The sequence below is a fragment of the Dromiciops gliroides genome, chromosome 4 (genome assembly GCF_019393635.1).
Source record: "Dromiciops gliroides isolate mDroGli1 chromosome 4, mDroGli1.pri, whole genome shotgun sequence".
NCBI lineage: Eukaryota > Metazoa > Chordata > Mammalia > Microbiotheria > Microbiotheriidae > Dromiciops > Dromiciops gliroides.
This window is the reverse complement of record NC_057864.1, coordinates 485,958,924-485,976,778: the sequence shown is the minus strand read 5'-3', so window position 1 is coordinate 485,976,778 and position 17,855 is coordinate 485,958,924.

The window sequence follows — 17,855 nt, the reverse complement described above, 5'->3', positions numbered from 1 at the left end:
AAAATGAAGGGGAACCAGTGGTACCAGATCTCAAAGTATACTACAAAATAGTGATCATCAAAACTGCTTTCTACTGGTTAAAAGAGTTGATTAATGAAACAGATTAGGTAAACAAAACCAAGGACTAAGAGAACATAATAGCATCATATTAAAAAAAATTCAAGGAAACCAACTATTTGGGTAAGGATTCACTTTCTGACTTCTGGGAAACCAGGAAAACAGTCTGGCAGAAATCAGGTTTAAATCAACATCTTATACTACAATAAACTTTAAGTGGATATATGACCTAATTATAAAAGCTCATTTCATTAAAAAAAAAATTAGAGGACAAAGGAAATGCCTGTCTTTCACGTTTATTATGCCATCTGCTCACCTCTCCTTTGCCCTCTATAGGACGTTAATTTAATTTAATTTAATTTTACTTAATTTTATTTTATTTTTTGCCAGGCAATGAGGGTTAAGTGACTTGCCCAGGGTCACACAGCTAGTAAGTGTCAAGTATCTGAGACCAGATTTGAACTCAGGTCCTCCTGAATCTAGGGCCGTGCTTTATCCAACTGTGCCACCTAGCTGCCCCCCGGGACGTTTATTTTTAATTCCTTGGAAGCTGTCATATCCATGACTCAGCAACCATACATAAGGCTATGTCTGGACTCAGAGTTGGGAAGGCCTTAGTTAAAATCCTGTCTCAGATACTTAGCATCAGTGTCCCTCACTTTAATCTTTCTGTGCTTCAGTTTCCTTATCTGTAAAATAAGGGGGCTGGACTCAATGACCTCTAAGGACCCTTCCAATTCTCATTTTCAAACAACAACACCAACAGATTATTGGTTTTAAAAAGATGAGTTTGCTTGAGGCATCATGGAGGAGAAATTTGCAATTACCCAAAGGTAATCCTTTCAATCCACTCTTCTTCTGTTTAATTCTGGGCCAAACTCATTGTCCATTTGTGGTGTCTGTCCAAAATTTCTATACTGAAAGATGAGCGTTCTAGTCTGTCTATTTAATTTCATGTCATCAATCACCCCGGAACACATGGATACTACATTTTATAAAAGAAAATCTCACAGGCTTACATGAAATAAGAAAATTAATAATAGCTGGAACTGGGGGCAGCTAGGTGGTACAGTGGATTGAGCACCAGCCCTGGAGTCAGGAGTACCCGAGTTCAAATCTGACCTCAGACACTTAACACTTACTAGCTGTGTAACCCTGGGCAAGTCACTTAACCCCAATTGCTTCACCAAAAAAAAAAAGTATCGTGTTACTGAGAAGTCATGGGTTGGCAAGCATGAAATGGGATATTATTAAGATATTGATGAAGCTGTATGTAGCAATGATTTGGAACTCATATACCAACTCTTACTTATCCCAATAAGTTGGGTCCCTTTGGGGTTCTAGGGGTAAACCTAAGAGGCTTTGGGAGTGTCATTTTGAATGATACAGCACATAAACTCCCACCAGTGTGTTTCCAAAGTCATGAATATTAGTTGATATCAGTTAGTAAGCCAGAACATTTTTTTTAGAAAGAAGTATTTACTAAGGTAGTATATAGTTGCAATGAGTGGCATAAAATAACTCCCCAAAAGTCTGTGGCACTCTCTCCCACCAATATATACAGAGTACAGAAGAGCACACAGCAAAAGGGTAATACAACTCTGGGTTGCTTGAAGTTTCTTCCTTTATGGGGTGTTCAAGAAATTCTCATTAGGCATGAGGAGTAGCTAGGTTGTGTAGTAGATAGAGCACTGGCCCTAAAGTTGGGAGGACCTGAATTCAAATCTCAGCTCAGATACTTACTAGCTATGTGATCCCAGGCAAATCACTTAGCCCCACTTGCCTTAAATATCCGGGGCCATATCTCACCACTGGACCCAGATGGCTCTGGAGGAGAGAGGCTGGTGACTTTGTACAGCCCTGCCTCACTTAAATTCAATTCACTGCAAGTCATGACATCACCCCATGTCAGGGTCCTCTTCAAGACGGAAGGACAAACAACAACTAAGGGGGACGCAACATGCAAATAACTGTTTGTTGACCTAGGTCAACAAACAGCTAGGTTTTTTGGTTTGGTTTTTTTAGTGAGGCAATTGGGGTTAAGTGACTTGCCCAAGGTCACACAGCTAGTAAGTGTTAAGTGTCTGAGGCCAGATTTGAACTCAGGTCCTCCTGAATCCAGGGCCCATGCTCTATCTACTGCGCCACCTAGCTGCCCCGATCAAGGACTTTTTAAAAAAAAATTTAGTCTAAAATCTTTGAGTGCCTTTACATTATTTGCACTTTAAATAGAGGTTCATTGATTGGATTGATTTATCTACCTTTATAGAGAATACAAAGAACACAGAGAAACTTGGGAAGATTTGTATAAACTGATACAGCTTTTCCTGGAAAACAAAAACCAGTTCATTGAACAAGTCCTGGGTTAGAGGAGAAACAAATCAATCAGCACTCATTTATTAGGCACCTACTGTGTGCTGGTCCCTTTGCTAGGTGCTGGGGATTCAAATGCCAATGAAGCAAACCTGCCTCCTTAGCAATGAAAAGCAACAATAACAGGCTACCTTCGTTCATCTCACTTCCCACCCCTGAGAACTACAGCCAAGATTTCCCAGAGATCTGGCTGAGGCTGGGGCAAAGGTGACCAGGCCCTTTAGGATCCCATCCCCACTTCTTCCTTAAGCTCTGGGCCTGGAGCCCTTGACAAACATCTGTATCTTGACTTCTGGCCTTGTTTTATAGACCTGGATTCTGGGTTATCTCTTTGGCTCTGTAGGTAGGTCTGGCTAAAGTTTCTTCATATCTGGTTTATCTGCTGAGCATCTCCACATGACCCTTGGGGACTCTCTTTGACCAAGGTTTGGAGTGACTTTCCACATGGCGTCAAAGAGAATGACGATGTAAACAAAACATGACCAGATTTATAGGTGGTAGTTAGTGCCAGATTTATAGCTGAAGGGCCATCTATACAAGAGAGAAAAAGAGAGAACTCACTGTGTGGAATCTATGAAGAAATTAGAAAATAAACAAAGTAACAGGCCAAAGGAAAGCAGGAAAGGAGATATTATCAAGATCTGAGCAGAAGTTGCTCAAAATGAAAGGAACAGTTTAACTGACAAATTTGCAAATTTAACTTTTAAAAAAAGGAGAGAGAAAATCCCAGGCTCATAGATTTGAACCTTTCATTTTACCCAGGAAGAAACTAGTACTCAGAGAGATTGACTTGCCCTGGGTCACATAGCTAGTAGGTAGATGCTTGTTGTTGTGTTCAGTGGTATCTGACTCTCCATGAGCCCATTTGAGGTTTTCTTGGCAGAGACACTGGAGTAGTTTGCTGTTTCCTTCTCTAGCTCATTTTACAGAAGAGGAAACTGAGGCAAAGAGGGTTAAGTGACCTGTCCAGGGTCACACATGTAGCAAGTGTCTGAGGCCAGGTTTGAACTCAGGAAGATGAGTCTGACACTCTTTCCACAGTGCCACCAAATATATAAGGTGGGATTCAAACCCAGGTCTTTCTGACTCCAAGTACATTGCTTTATGTACTGTACCACTCAAATGACCAAAATTTTACATGAGAAAGGGGAGATTACATGGAATATAGTGATGATATTAAGAAACCTATCAGTTACTATAGACATTTTTACTTGATATTTGAGGGTTGCAGTGGCGTAGTTGAAATTGTTAGATTCATAGGTGAGAAGATCTGGGTTTGAATCTTGCCTCTGTTATTTACTAGCTGGGTGACCCTGGGCAGGTCATTTCCTTACTAGGGAGTTAACCAGTTGCCTCCCCACCAGGGAGGTTCTAGATGCCATTCAGCCCCCAAGATTTACCAGGTTAACTGGCTTCCTTGACCTTCCCAGGACTCAGAGACTCATCCCCATGACCCCCAAGAGGGTTAATCCAATCAAGATCTGAACTAGACTTTGGGCCAGGGAGGCCTGTTCCACAACCAATGAGCACCTCCAGAAGTCATTTGACTACTTCTTTTTAAAAAAATTTTTTTAAATTAAAAAAAATTTTTTTTAGTGAGGCAATTGGGGTTAAGTGACTTGCCCAGGATCACACAGCTAGTAAGTGTTAAGTGTCTGAGGCCGGATTTGAACTCAGGTACTCCTGACTCCACGGCCGGTGCTCTATCCACTGCACCATCTAGCCGCCCCCCATCTGACTACTTCTTACTACTGGGATATGCATGAGCCTAGAGTTTGAGGTCCATAAGACTTCTGTGTCCTCATCTTTTGCCAAAAGTGAACTTGATATCTGATGAGGAGCCTAGGTAAAGGCTAACCTGGCTCTTGGAATGGGCATGATGGTCTGAGAGGCAGTATGGTGAAGTGAATAGAGCATCAGAGTTGGAGTCAGGAAAACCCGACCCGGATCTTGGTGGCATTTACCTTACAGGACCTCTCCTCCCTCTTTTTCTCTAGGAGTTCAGTACCTGGTCTTCCTTTCCACCCCAACTCCTGCCAGGATATTTGGGAACTCGAACAATTATATTGTTGTGTGCTGAAATTTCCTGGCTTCACAATCTATCACCTCTCATGACTTTCCCCTTTACTTCAGATCATGAATACACATAATATACAAGCCCTCTCTTTTTCTAATATCCTCTTCTGTTTCTTTGAATACACTAGCTCCTTCCTTGCTGCCTATAAACATGCCCAGATCTTCCCCATTCTGAAAAACCTTTCTTTGATCAGTTAAACATTTCTTGGAAGTGCATTGGAACTATAGGAAAAAAAGTCACCAAACTGTGTATACCCTTTGACCCACTGATACCACTACTAGGCTTATACCCCCAAAAGGGCAAAGGAAGCAGGAAAAGATCCATAGGTACAACAGTATTTATAGCTGCTCTCTTTGTGGTGTCAAAGAACTGGAACCATAGAGAGTGCCCAAACTAAAGGGGAATGGCTGAACAAATCATGCTCTATTAATGCAAAAGAATAGAATAAGAAGTGATGAAAGGGACAGAGAAACTTGGGAAAACTTGTATGAACTGATGCAGAGTGAAGAGAGCGGGGAGTCAAGTCAAGATGCAGAGTGAAATCAGCATTTTTCTGAGCTCTCCCAACACTGCCCTTCCTCCCAAACAACCCCCCAAATAGAACAAACCACATTTTGGGCTGGAAAGTCTGTTACAAGTCACAGTGAGTCATTTTTTCCAGCTCAGGAAAGCTTAGGAAGACAAAAAGATCTGAGGATACTGTTGATGGCTGGCCTGTAGTGCCATGCATAGCAGTGTCTCAGCTTTGGGCTGTGGGGGCTGCAGCTCAGGGAGCAGCCCAACACATAGCTATGGTAAGGGGACTGAACATGTGGTCAGAAAGAGATCTCAGGGGACCCCTACATTAGCACTGGGCACAGGATTGGGTGCCATCTGGCAGTTCTTACCCAATTCTGAGTTAACACTTCAGGGCAGAGAGAGGAGTAGATGATGTATGGTTGAGAGGAATCAGGGGTATTACTTGGTAAGGACCAAAGCATACCAAGAGGACAGTGAACAGACCACTCTCTAGATCACAACACCCAGGAAGTACCAAAAACTGACAAATCCCCAGACTGAGCAGAGAAAGCAGCAGAAGGGAATAAAAGAAAGAAGCTTAGGTTAGACATCTCCTCTCCTCCTCAGAGGTGCAAAGCCCAACTCTAACATAAAAGTCCAAAGTCAAGAAATAGTCTGGAAAAAAAAAGAACCTGACCATAAAAAGCTACTATGGTCACAGGGAATCTCAAGACACAAACTCAGAAGACAACAAGGTGAAAATACCTATAAGCAAAGCCTCAAAGAAAAATATAGATTGGAAATAAGCCTAACAAGTATTTCTGGAAAAGCTAAAGAAAGAGGGGCAGCTAGGTGGCGCAGTGGATAAAGTACCGCCCCTGGATTCAAGAGGACCTGAGTTCAAATTTGGCCTCAGATATTTGACACTTACTAGCTGTGTGACCCTGGGTAAGTAACTTAATGCCAATTGCCTCACCCCCCCAAAAAAAGCTAAAGAAAGAGATGAAAATAAAGCAAAAACATTTTGAAAATCAAATAAGAACAGAAGAGGGAAAATTGGGAAAAGAAATGAGAGCAAAGCAAGACAATTGTGAAAAGATAATTAGCAGCTTGGTTAAAAAAAGGTATCAAAAAACTGAAGAAAATTACTCCTTAAAAATTAGAATTGGTCAAGTAGAAGTTAATGACTCCATATGAAACATCAAGAAACAATAAAACAAAGTCAAAAGACTGGGAATAAACAGAAGAAATGTGAAATATTTCATCAGAAAAGCAACTGACCTGGAAAATAGATTGAGGAAAGATAATTTAAGAATCACTGGACTGCCTGAAAGCCAAGAACAACAACAACAAAAAAGCCCAGACATCATATTTCAAGGAATTATCAAGGAAAACTTCCCTGATATCTTAGAACCAGAGGGCAAACTATAAATCGAAAGAATCCACCAATCACCTCCTTACAGAGCGATGTGAGCAGAACCAGGAGAATACTTTTATATTATGTCCAAAACAGAACTCATGATTCTCCCCATCCCCACCCCCAATACCCAACTCTTGCTAACTTCCCTATCTGTTCTCCCAGTCATCCAATTTAGCAACTGTGAAGTCAGCCTCAACGGAGGGGACTAATAGCCAGGGAGGAGGTCTGGTAGTGGGCAGTCACAGGAAGAGTGGTACCATGAGAAAATTTATTGATATACCCTTTCCAGAAGCATTGGGAGTGTTTACTGTTTCCACATGTATTTTGTATTTATCTGAATATATGTTGTTTCTTCCAGTGAAATATAAGGTCCCTGAGTGTAGACATTTTAAAATTTTCATCTTTGTGTCCCCAGTACCTAGCAGAGTGTCTGACCCACTGAAGTGAATAGTGCACTGAACTTGGAGTTAGGAAGGCTTGAGTTCAAATCTTCCCTCAGACATTTACTGGTAGTGTGATTCTGGACAAGTCACTTACACACTCTGTGCTTCAGTTCCCTCATCTGTAAAACTGGAATGATGATAGCTCACAGAGTTGGGGTGAGGGTCAAATAAGACGAAAGATTACCTGTTGATAAATGCTTTTTCAAATAAAATAAAATTCGGGGGTAGCTAGGTGGTGCAGTGGATATAGGACCAGCCCTGGAATCTGGAGTACCTGAGTTCAAATCCTGCCTTATACGCTTAACACTTACTAGCTGTGTGACCCTGGGCAAGTCACTTAACCCTCATTGCCCCACAAAAAACCAAAACAAAACAATATGAAAATTCAACCTCTTTGGGCCTCAGTTTCCCTCTCTGTAACAAAGGGATAATAATACTTGTACTCTCTATGGATCTGATAAATATTGTCAGGATTCCTTTGTGTGAGGAAAACAACTCCTGCTCAATAATTCTCTGGAGCTCAACAGTGGCGGTGATATGTCAAAGGCTTATTTATTGTCATTCTCAAGAGAATGGGCAACCCAGTGTGCAGCTGGTGGGTGCCAAGAATGGGGGCTCGCAGGCCCCGTTTTAACACCTAGTCCTTAACGTGAATGGACTCTCCCCTTTTTCATCACTGGTCCAATCACTCAAGGGTTACAATCTACATGCAAAAACTAGCTAACCAGAACGAAGTATTCCTAACCCTAATTTCCATAATCATTCTTTGGGTTCTTAGCCAATGGGGGAGGTAACACAGGGGCATTTCTTCAATCTTCCCTTATATGGACACAGTCCAGGACAGGACCTGATTGAGACCATCTCAGGGCTCCTTGAACCATGTGATCTTGTTTGCTGGAGGGGAAGGAGGGTGATTGAGACTTTTTTCCTCAAACAGGTCCGGAGGAGTGTAATTTGAATGGTGACTGTTATATTCTTATTGAGAGGAGACCATTCCCCATTTCCTCACACTTTGCTAGGTCTGTGGTTTCAGAGCTGAGGGTCCTTCACCCACCAAGGTCAGCCACCCCACCACCATCTCTTTATCATCTTAATGATTCTTTTCCTTATCTTGCCATGAAATCCTTCACTAAGTGCCCACTCAACGCAGAGCTCTTCCTGTTGTTTGCTTCCTGTCTTGAGGATTCCATCTTGTCTTCTAACTGATTACTTTACTTCCTTCTTTTCCCCTCCCCCCTTGCCCTCCCTTCCAAAGAATTTAGTGCCGGAAGAATAATGTGGTTAGAGATGATCTAGTCCAATCCACTGTAAGGAGAAACAGAGAGATTAGGTGACTTGGGTCACTTAGGTGTTCATTATCTGAAAATAACAATAGCTAGCATTTATATAATAATTTAAGACTTGTTACAAATATTAATTCATTAGATCCTCACAACAACCCTGAGAGGTAGGTGCTGTTATTATCCCCATTTTACAAATCAGGAAACTGAGGTAAAGTGAGTTGTGAAACTGAGGTAGAGTTGCCACCTAGCTGTCCCCCCACCAATAAATTTTAAAAACACATTGCTGGAGGCAGCTAGGTGGCGCAGTGGATAGAGCACCGGCCCTGGAGTCAGGAGAACCTGAGTTCAAACTCGGCCTCAGACACTTGACACTCACTAGCTGTGTGACCCTGGGCAAGTCACTTAACCCACATTGCCCTGCAAAAAAACCAAACCAAAACAAAACAACAACACACACATTACTGAACTGTAAATTAAAAATGTAAACATAAATGTTTATGACTTCACATTGATTTTATTCCTTTGATCATTTGATTGCTATCAAGTTTTTAATAAAATTATTTCTAGTGATAGCAACGGACATCTGGCATTTTAAAGGGTCACAAAGTGCTTCCCATGTAGGTCCCAATAACCAAGTGAAATTGGCTTGGTGCCAGTTCTCTCTTCTTGGCTGGCTCCCATTTGGGGGTTTGATCCATCTTCTTTGCCTCTGGAATGGGATCCTTAGAGCTGGCAGGGGCCTCAGAGAGCATCTCAGCCTCATTTTACAGAGAAGGAAACTGAGGCTCAGAAAGGTCATAGAACTCCAGATTTAGAGCTGGAAGGAATGCTAAAGGGCATCTAGCCCAACCCCCTCATTGGGCAGATAAACCACTTTTGGTTTTGAGAAGTTGGCTGACTCACCTGAGGTTAATGAACTTGCTAACAAGTGAGGCAAACAAGACTCGAGCCCTTCGAGGTCCAGTAATTCTCTCACTACACCACACTGCCTCTTTCAGAGGAATTAAAAGAAAAATAAAAACAATCACAAACCAGTTGGGCTAAGTCTACAGATTTCTCAGCCAAGTACTGCTGAGTATGCTCAGTGAAAGTGTCCCAGGAGATGTGAGAGCTCCCTGGCCCCGCTGACTTCACTTGGACCCAAAGCCAAAGGGGAGGAGGGTGGGTCCCTGTAAGCAGCTGCTTAATCATCCATGACCATTCCAATGGGCTCTCATCACCAAGAGTCTGTGGGCTGGCCAGATGACATTCATAGGCTTGCTGTTCATAGGTCCAGTACTGGAAGGACCCTTAGAGGCCACTAGTCCAACCTCTTCATTTTACAGATGAAGAAACTGAGGGCGGGGAAGGGAAGTGATTTGCCCCAAGATCAAACAATTAAGAAATGGTTCATCCAGTATTCCAAGTCCAAGTGCAAGTCTTTTGACTGCAAATCTAGCCCTACAATCCTATCACTTTTAGCTTGAACTGGGAGTAGTAGTGTTGCAATAGTAAACATAGCTAACACGTTAGCTTGGTTGTAGAAAATGCAGCTTGAGTCACCAGTTACCCTCAATTGGTCACCTGTGAACAATTTAGTCCGCCATTTTGAAACAAAATAGCAGTCCTGAAATAAAAACCTTCTGTTTACACAGTGTCTTGCACTGTTGTTGTTAGTTTGTTTATCTACTTTTTCTGCCACTTAATTATAAAAATTTGAGTAAGTCTCCCCCCCCCCCATTTAATTTTCTCATCTGTAAGATGAGGGGGTTGAACCAGAATGACTTCTGAAGTCACAGCTTTTAAAACATGACCTTACTGCTAGCATTTGCCAATTGAATTAAAGGCTTTGTTTTATTGGTGTTCCCATAGGATACTTATTTGAATACTACAAGCATAGCTGTAACAGAATGTATGGGATGAATGTTGAGTATATTGCAAACTTTTAAAAAATAATATTTTATTTTTCTAATTGAATGTAAAATCAATTTTTAATATTTGTTTAAGAAATATTTAAGTTCCAGATTTTTTCTCCTTTCTTTCCCCCTTCCTGAGATGGTAAGTAATCTTATATAGGTCATACATGTGCGATCATGTAAAACATATTTCCATATTACTCATATTGTAAAAGAAAACACAGACCAAAAAACCCCCAAACAAACCACAAGAAAATAAAGAAAGTGAAAAATAGTATCCTTCAATCTGCATTCAGACTCCATCAGTTCTTTCTCTGGAGGTGGAGAGCATTTTTCATCATGAGTCTTTTGGAATTGTCTTGGATCATTGTACTGTTGAGAAATTGTATTGTTGAGAATAGCTAAGTAATTGTTAGTGTGTTACTGTGCTGTTACTATGTACAATGTTGTTTGGATTCTGCTCACTTCATTTTTCATCAGTTCATGTAAGTCTTTCTGGGTTTTTCTGAAATCATCCTGCTTGTCATTTCTTATAGCACAATAGTATTTCATCACAATCATATGCCACACTTAGTTCAACCATTCTCTGATTAATGAGCATTCTCTTGTTTTCCAATTCTCGGCCACCACAAAAAGAGCTGCTATAGGGGCAGCCAGGTGGTGAAGTGGATAAAGCACCGGCCCTGGATTCAGGAGGACCTGAATTCAAATCTGGGCTCAGACACTTGACACTTACTAGCTGTGTGACCCTGGGCAAGTCACTTAACCCTCATTGCCCCACAAAAAACCCCCACAAAAAAACAAACAAAAAAAGAGCTGCTATAAATATTTTTGTACAAATAGATCTCTCCCCCTCACTCCGTTTCTATCTCTTTTTGGATGCAGATTTAGTAGTGGTATTTATTGCAACCTTTTCACATTTGTCTACCTTACACAAAGTATCCCTCATTTCTCTCTCTCTCTCTCTCTTTTATTTTTTTAAAACGGGGCAATGAGAGTTAAGTGACTTGCCCAAGGTCACACAGCAATAAGTGTAAAGTGTCTGAGGTCGGATTTGAACTCATTTCTCACAGATATTCAACATTGTACCTGATCAAGAATATTACTGGGATACTACAGTATAAGTGCAGCAATCTACAATGGGGCATGTGATAAATTACACTCATATAAGCAATAATTCTGTCCATCATTCTCATGAAGTAAAGATGAAATACTGAGCACTAGGAGGCTACAATTTGAGGCACTGGAAAATAAAGGAAGGAGCTTTAAGAAGGATGGTACAAGGGGCAGCTAGGTGGTGCAGTGGATAGAGCACCGGCCCTGGAGTCAGGAGTACCTGAGTTCAAATCCGGCCTCAGACACTTAACACTTACTAGCTGTGTGACCCTGGGCAAGTCACTTAACCCCAATTGTCTCACTTAAAAAAACAAAACAAAACAAAACAAAAAAAGAAGGATGGTACAGAAGAAGCAGGAGAGGGAGCTGAGCCCAGGAGTAGTTGTAGGAAGCCAAGGACATAAGACATGAAAGAAGTCTGTAAGAGAAATTCTCCCAGCTGAAACATAGGATTCTTCAGCTACTTTGCTGGGGTCCCATTTTGAGGGAAGAGAAGAATCATTGCTTCGCTGTTTGACCAGAGAAAGGGTGGGTTTCTGCAGAGCCGGGAGAGCTCTTTGGTTGCTGTACAGTTTAGAGCAGAGCTAAATCCTGCTGCTGCGTAAAAAGCTAAGATGAGTGCTCCCAGGGCTACCTATAGCCCAAGAGAAAGGAAGACTTTTAAAGGTCACTGCTATAACTTTCTATGCTGTGAGCCAGGGAAGGCTTTGTATCTGTGTTGCTTTGAGCTGATGTTATTGGAGAAGAGGCTTTGCTTTGCTGGAAGTCCATTGGAGAAAGCAGAATCCTGTTGAGTTAAGAGCTTCTGCATTGCTCAGAGTGATCTGAACTGCTTGTTGCTGAACAAGTGCAATGTTGGTATATTTCTGTTAAAAGAGTGTAACGGGGGGCAGCTAGGTGGCACAGTGGATAGAGCACTGGCCTTGGAGTCAGGAGTACCTGAGTTCAAATCCGGCCTCAGACACTTAACACTTACTAGCTCTGTGACCCTGGGCAAGTCACTTGACCCCAATTGCCTCACTAAAAAAAAAAAAAAAAAAAAAGAGTGTAACGGGGTGCTGGCCCTGGATTCAGGAGGACCTGAGTTCAAGTCTGGCCTCAGACACTTGACACTTACTAGCTGTGTGACCCTGGGCAAGTCTCTTAACCCCCATTGCCCTACCAAAAAAAATAAAATAAAAAATAAAGGAGTGTAACATTCTCAATGCTCTGTTAAGGGTGGTTGTGAGCTAAAAGAGCTCACCACTGCTTGGCTCAAGGGTAGGATAATAATCGTAAAGTACTTAGCAACATGTGTGGCACATAATAAGTGCTGTGCAAATGTTAGTTATAATGATAACCATTATTATTATTATTTATTAGAGGATTGGCTTTGCTCAGCAGAAAAGTGGTAGGGGCAGCTAGGTGGCACAGTGGATAAAAGCACTGGCCCTGGATTCAGGAGGACTTGAGTTCAAATCCGGCCTCAGACACTTGACACTTACTAGTTGTGTGACCCTGGGCAAGTCACTTAACCCCCATTGTCCAGCAAAAAAAAACCCCTCAAAAAACAAACAAACAAACAAAAAGAAAAGTGGTAAATATTGGAAAGGGATCAGCTAGTAGAGAAGTGAATTTTATGTGATGTAGATTGTCCCTGAAAGGAACATCTTTCTGTCAGATATGAACATGAGAATCCTTATATCATTTCCTCATATTCCCCAAACTGTTATATGATTCACATTTTCTCAGTTATAAATGTCAAAACTCTCCAAACAGTCATATGCAACTAAAGTAATGGGTCACAATACTCTCCAGCCATCACTACCTCAGTCATGGCTCTGACTTCAAAAAAGGCCCTCTTAAGACATTCATCTGAGGGTGGTTCTCTATGTGGTATATATCTGGCATCTGCATCTCTATCTAGAACAATCTGCACTTCTCAATATTTTATTAGAGAGATGGTTTCTTTTCCAGAAGATTTTATCAGTTTTCCTTGCAAAAATGTTGTTGTTGATCTCCCCCATTCTTTCAGTGATCAAACTGGGCATTAACCACTGGGGGAGGGGAATAGGAAAACCTCTGTGTGTGTGTGTGTGTGTGTGTGTGTTGGCACTTGAATTGAACTGTGAAGGAAAGTGAATACTCCAAGAGGCAGAGGTACAGAAAATTACAGGTGGAGGATAGAATGTCATGTACAAAGAGTGGCAGGCAGACTGTCTTGCCTGAGATAGAGAGTATGTAAGGGAAAGTAACTTATGGACATCTTGGAAAGGAAGGCTGGAGGGAAACTGTGAAGGGTTTTAATTTCCAAAAAGAGGAATGTGAATTTGGCCTAGAGACAACAGGAAGGACTGAAGCTGACTGAACTGGGGAATGATGTGGCAGATGGATTGGAGAGTCAAGAAATTAGAAGCAGAGAGACTAGTTAGGCGGTCACTACAGTAGGAAGGGTGTGGATTAGAAAGATGTGAAGGTAACTGATTGGATATGGGGGCCGGGTAAGGGAGAGGAAAGAGTGAAGGATCAACCTGAGCACGTTTCTGAATTGTCCGTGGTATTTCCATCTTTACAGCTAAAGATAATTTCTCCATCACTTATTATTATTATTTTTTTAAGCAGGGCAATGAGGGTTAAGTGACTTGCTCAGGGTCACACAGTTAGTAAGTGTCAAGTGTCTGAGGCCAGATTTGAACTCAGGTCCTCCTGAACCCAGGGGCGGTGCTTTATCCACTGTGCCACCTGGCTGCCCTCTCTATCACTTATTAAGCACTTACAGTTTGCAAGGCCTTGTGGGCATGCTGGAGCCAGCTCTAATCAGCTTAACAAGTTGTTAAATTTTCACTGTGAGCATTTACATCTCAGATATAGGCAAATACTACAAATCAGGGCTTGGTTTATAGGTTTATTGATTTCTGGACTTAAGAAAGTGATAAGAAAAATGTCAATAATGTATATTAAACCTAAAAGTGTGATTGTCTACATTTTTCAGGAGAGCTTGCTTATTTAACATTTTCCAGGACCCTTTGAATCCACCTATCTCTCATTAACCAACCAATAAACATTTATTAAGTGCCTACTGTGTGTCAAGCACTCTGCTAAACCTGGGGATTCAAAGGTAGAGAATTAAACAATCCTAACTTGCACACAGGGAGCTGACACCCTAATGGGGAAGGTGACAAGTACATGAATAAATATAGGCAGATTAAATTGAAAAGCTGGGGTTCAGATCCACTGTTCTCCTACATCAGCTGCTAGGGTATAGTTACAAGAGAACATACATCTTGCATTTGGAGTCAGAGGTCTTGGCATCTGAATCTTGGCTTTGCAACCATTTACTGCCTGAGGGAAGTCTCTTGATGGCTGAGTCTTATGTGTCACTCCTTAAGTGTGGATGTTAGACTAAGGACCCTTTTTTTTTTTTTTTAGTGAGGCAATTGGGGTTAAGTGACCTGCCCAGGGTCACACAGCTAGTAAGAGTTAAGTGTCTGAGGCCAGATTTGAACTCAGGTCCTCCTGACTCCAGGGCCGGTGCTCTATCCACTGCACCACCTAGCTGCCCACTAAGGACCCTTCTAACACAGCCTTGGAAGTTTGAGGATGTGCAGGCAAACCCCACTTCTGGAATGTAATAACTGTGTTGCTTACCCTCCTTGGGTTGGTCTTAAGTTGACCAATCTGTCAAATGACAGATTTCTAAGGTCCTTTTCAGCTTTAAATCGATAATCCTATGGTCAAACCTCAGAGAAGAGAACAGAACTGAGGCAATGTCAGGAAAGGTTTGTGGGGCAAGAAAAGCTCACTTCAAAAACTGGGTAGGGAGAGCAGCAGAATCAACAATGCCCCTAATGTGTTCCCTCCGAGTCAGCTTCCCTTCATTGTTAGACTTGGCATTCAAACGTTCTTCGCGGGGCTTGGAAATCCCTGGGATCATTAACCCCGGGGGGGGGGGGGGGGGGGGGGGGGGGGGGGGGGGGGCTGAATTCAGCTGCGTGAGATTGCAGCCACAAGCTGCTTTGTGTTCTGGGGCAGGCATGGAGACAGGATCAGGTACTTTTCCACAGGTTCCCCCCATTTTGTTTCCTGGCTTGGAGCAGAAGCTTTCCTTGACCGTTCATAGATCCAGCCACCGGCCTTGGGGCGGAGAAAGCCAAAGGAGTTCTGGCCTTGGGTTGGATCTAGTTGGAGTTGTCAAGCACTAGTAAGTGAGATCGCTGAAGGATGAGCTCATAATACCCACCCTCCCCTTCAGCTCTTCTCGATTTCAGGGACAATCAAGGCTTGAGGCTGACTGGGGAAGGCTGGGAACCCCTGGACTTGAGAGAGAGCCCAGAGAAACACTATCACTGAAGCCACTTCTTCAGCTCACACTCATACTGGCACATTGAGTCCTCAGAGAGTAGACGATTATTCCCCCCCCCCCCCCCCCCCCCCCGTTTCCAGGGTAAACCTGAGAGCTTGGGATTTTTTGTACTATTGCTTGAGAGTCCCTATCTGAGGTGCTCCCCATTATCAATAAGCCAGTAGAACTCTATTAGCTTTTAGAAAAGAGATTTACTGAAAAGGTATATATAGCAAGAGTAATCATTACAAAGCCTCCTCCCCCTCCCCCCACCCCACTCCCCAACGACACACATGCCTAGGACACACTTTCCAACAAATACTTACAGAGTCCACTGGAGGGAAAGTGAGCTTAATGGTGGGGAGGCATCCATTTAAAGAAAACATTTGGCCAAAGGTTACCTCCTGACTCCTGGCCCTGAATCCTCTTCCTCCTTGGCAGAGCCCTTGTGAAGTTCTCCTTGGTGTAGTTCTCTGGGCTCTGAGGATCTGGCCTCTACTGAGTCTAGAGCCAGCATTTCTCTTATCATGAGAGATCATGATCCCCAAAGCTGCCACTGTCTTCGAGGAACCATCTTTCCACCTCCATCTATGGATGTTTTCTGTAAGCAGTCACCACCACTTTGGAAGACTGCTACTGACTTGGGCTGGGGGTGGGGCTTCCAATGGATTTCTGGCCACTTGGGTATTCCCTTCTTGGAGGACTCACTGATGAGTTCATGAACATGTGGCAACCACATGGGAGAAGAGCAGCAGCCTCAAGTCCCATGCAGCAGCTCAAGGCAGCTCTTCCAGGAAGGAAAGGCAACAAAAAGGAGCCGATCAAGGGGATTCTTGCTCCCTTTGTATGCATGCTCAGTTCTGGCTAATGGACAGCTAACAACAGTCCTTCTGGCTCCTTAACCACCCAGAAGATTCTTTCTCACCCCACAGTACTAACCCCACAGTCATTCATGGCTAGAAGTGGGCTTACCATGCCTCTACATGTTGGATTGAAACCAAGCAGGGAATGTCTGCAAATACTCCCAATGACCCATTAGGAAGGATATAACTATGCATGGCCAAAGGCCTGGGCCATCATTGACTAATCTTCCATTCTGTGGTCTCTCTGATTTGCATTGTGGCATAACTTTCTTCATATTTACTTCCATCTCCTGCCCAGATGCTTTGGGTAAATGGGAGACATTCCATAAATATTTGTTGAATGAATGAATGAAAGAAAAGAAGGTAACATGGTAGAGAGGAAAAAACACTGGACTGAGAAAGACAGTGGGGTCCAGGGTAAGTCCCTTCCCTTCTCTAGGTCTCAGTTTCTCCATGAGGAGGTTGGACCAAATGGTTGTGAATGTCCTTTTCAGCCCTGACTATCTTGATTGAGCTCATCTCCACAAAGGGTAGGATGAAGAAAATGAAAGAAATAGAGAAAGGAAAGGAAGAGAAAGAAAATGAGGAAGGAGGGAGAGAGGGGAAGGTGGGGGGAGGGAAGGAAGAAGAGAAGAGGAGAAAAGAGGAAGAGGGGAAAAAAGAAAGCAGATTGGACCTCACAGATTGAGATACCTCAGTCTGACCCCACATTCCTGTCCTCTCCTATCTCTACCAATGATCTGAACTTAGCCCCTTGGTTTTGTTTTTTTTTTAATTTTTTTTGCAGGGCAATGAGGGTTAAGTGACTTGCCCAGGGTCACACAACTAGTACGTGTCAAGTGTCTAAGGCCGGATTTGAACTCAGGTACTCCTGAATCCAGGACCGGCGCTCTATCCATTGTGCCACCTAGCTGCCCCCTTAGCCCCTTGTTGGAAGTACTTCTGAATGTCTCCCACATACTCCCCTGCCCCAATGAACCCAGTTCTGTGTCCCATATTCTCTAGTCTGGGTAAAGGCTCACAGCCCTCAAGCCAGGGCTGGTCACATTTTGCATAAATCCTGGAGTTGAAGGAGGGGATTTCCATCTCTTTTCCAGTCAGTTCTGCCAGTTATGCAGAACCATTTTCACCTGATAACTGGCCTCAGGTGGGAAAACAAAAATCAAACCTTCAACCCTGTCCTAAAATCACTGTGGATGGAAAGCCCGAGCATCCTGGCCAGGGAACACTGGGCTGCAGATGAAGTCCCAAGAGTGTAAGGGAAAAGATGTCTGGGACCAGCCTCCCTCTGCTCCTAGGCTGCCTTGTTTAGGCTTGGAAGCTCTTTTCAAGATTTACTATTTTAGCTTGGGGGTAGGGGACGATGCCAAGGCTTCCTGGGGCCCCTTCCTCTTAACCTACTTCAAATCCCTGGTCCTGGCTGGTGTAGGTAGGTCCCTTGCTTGAGGCAGCTGGCTGAGTTTTTCTACCCCGGAGGGGTTTGCTGTTCCCTGGCTGCAACTGAGTTCT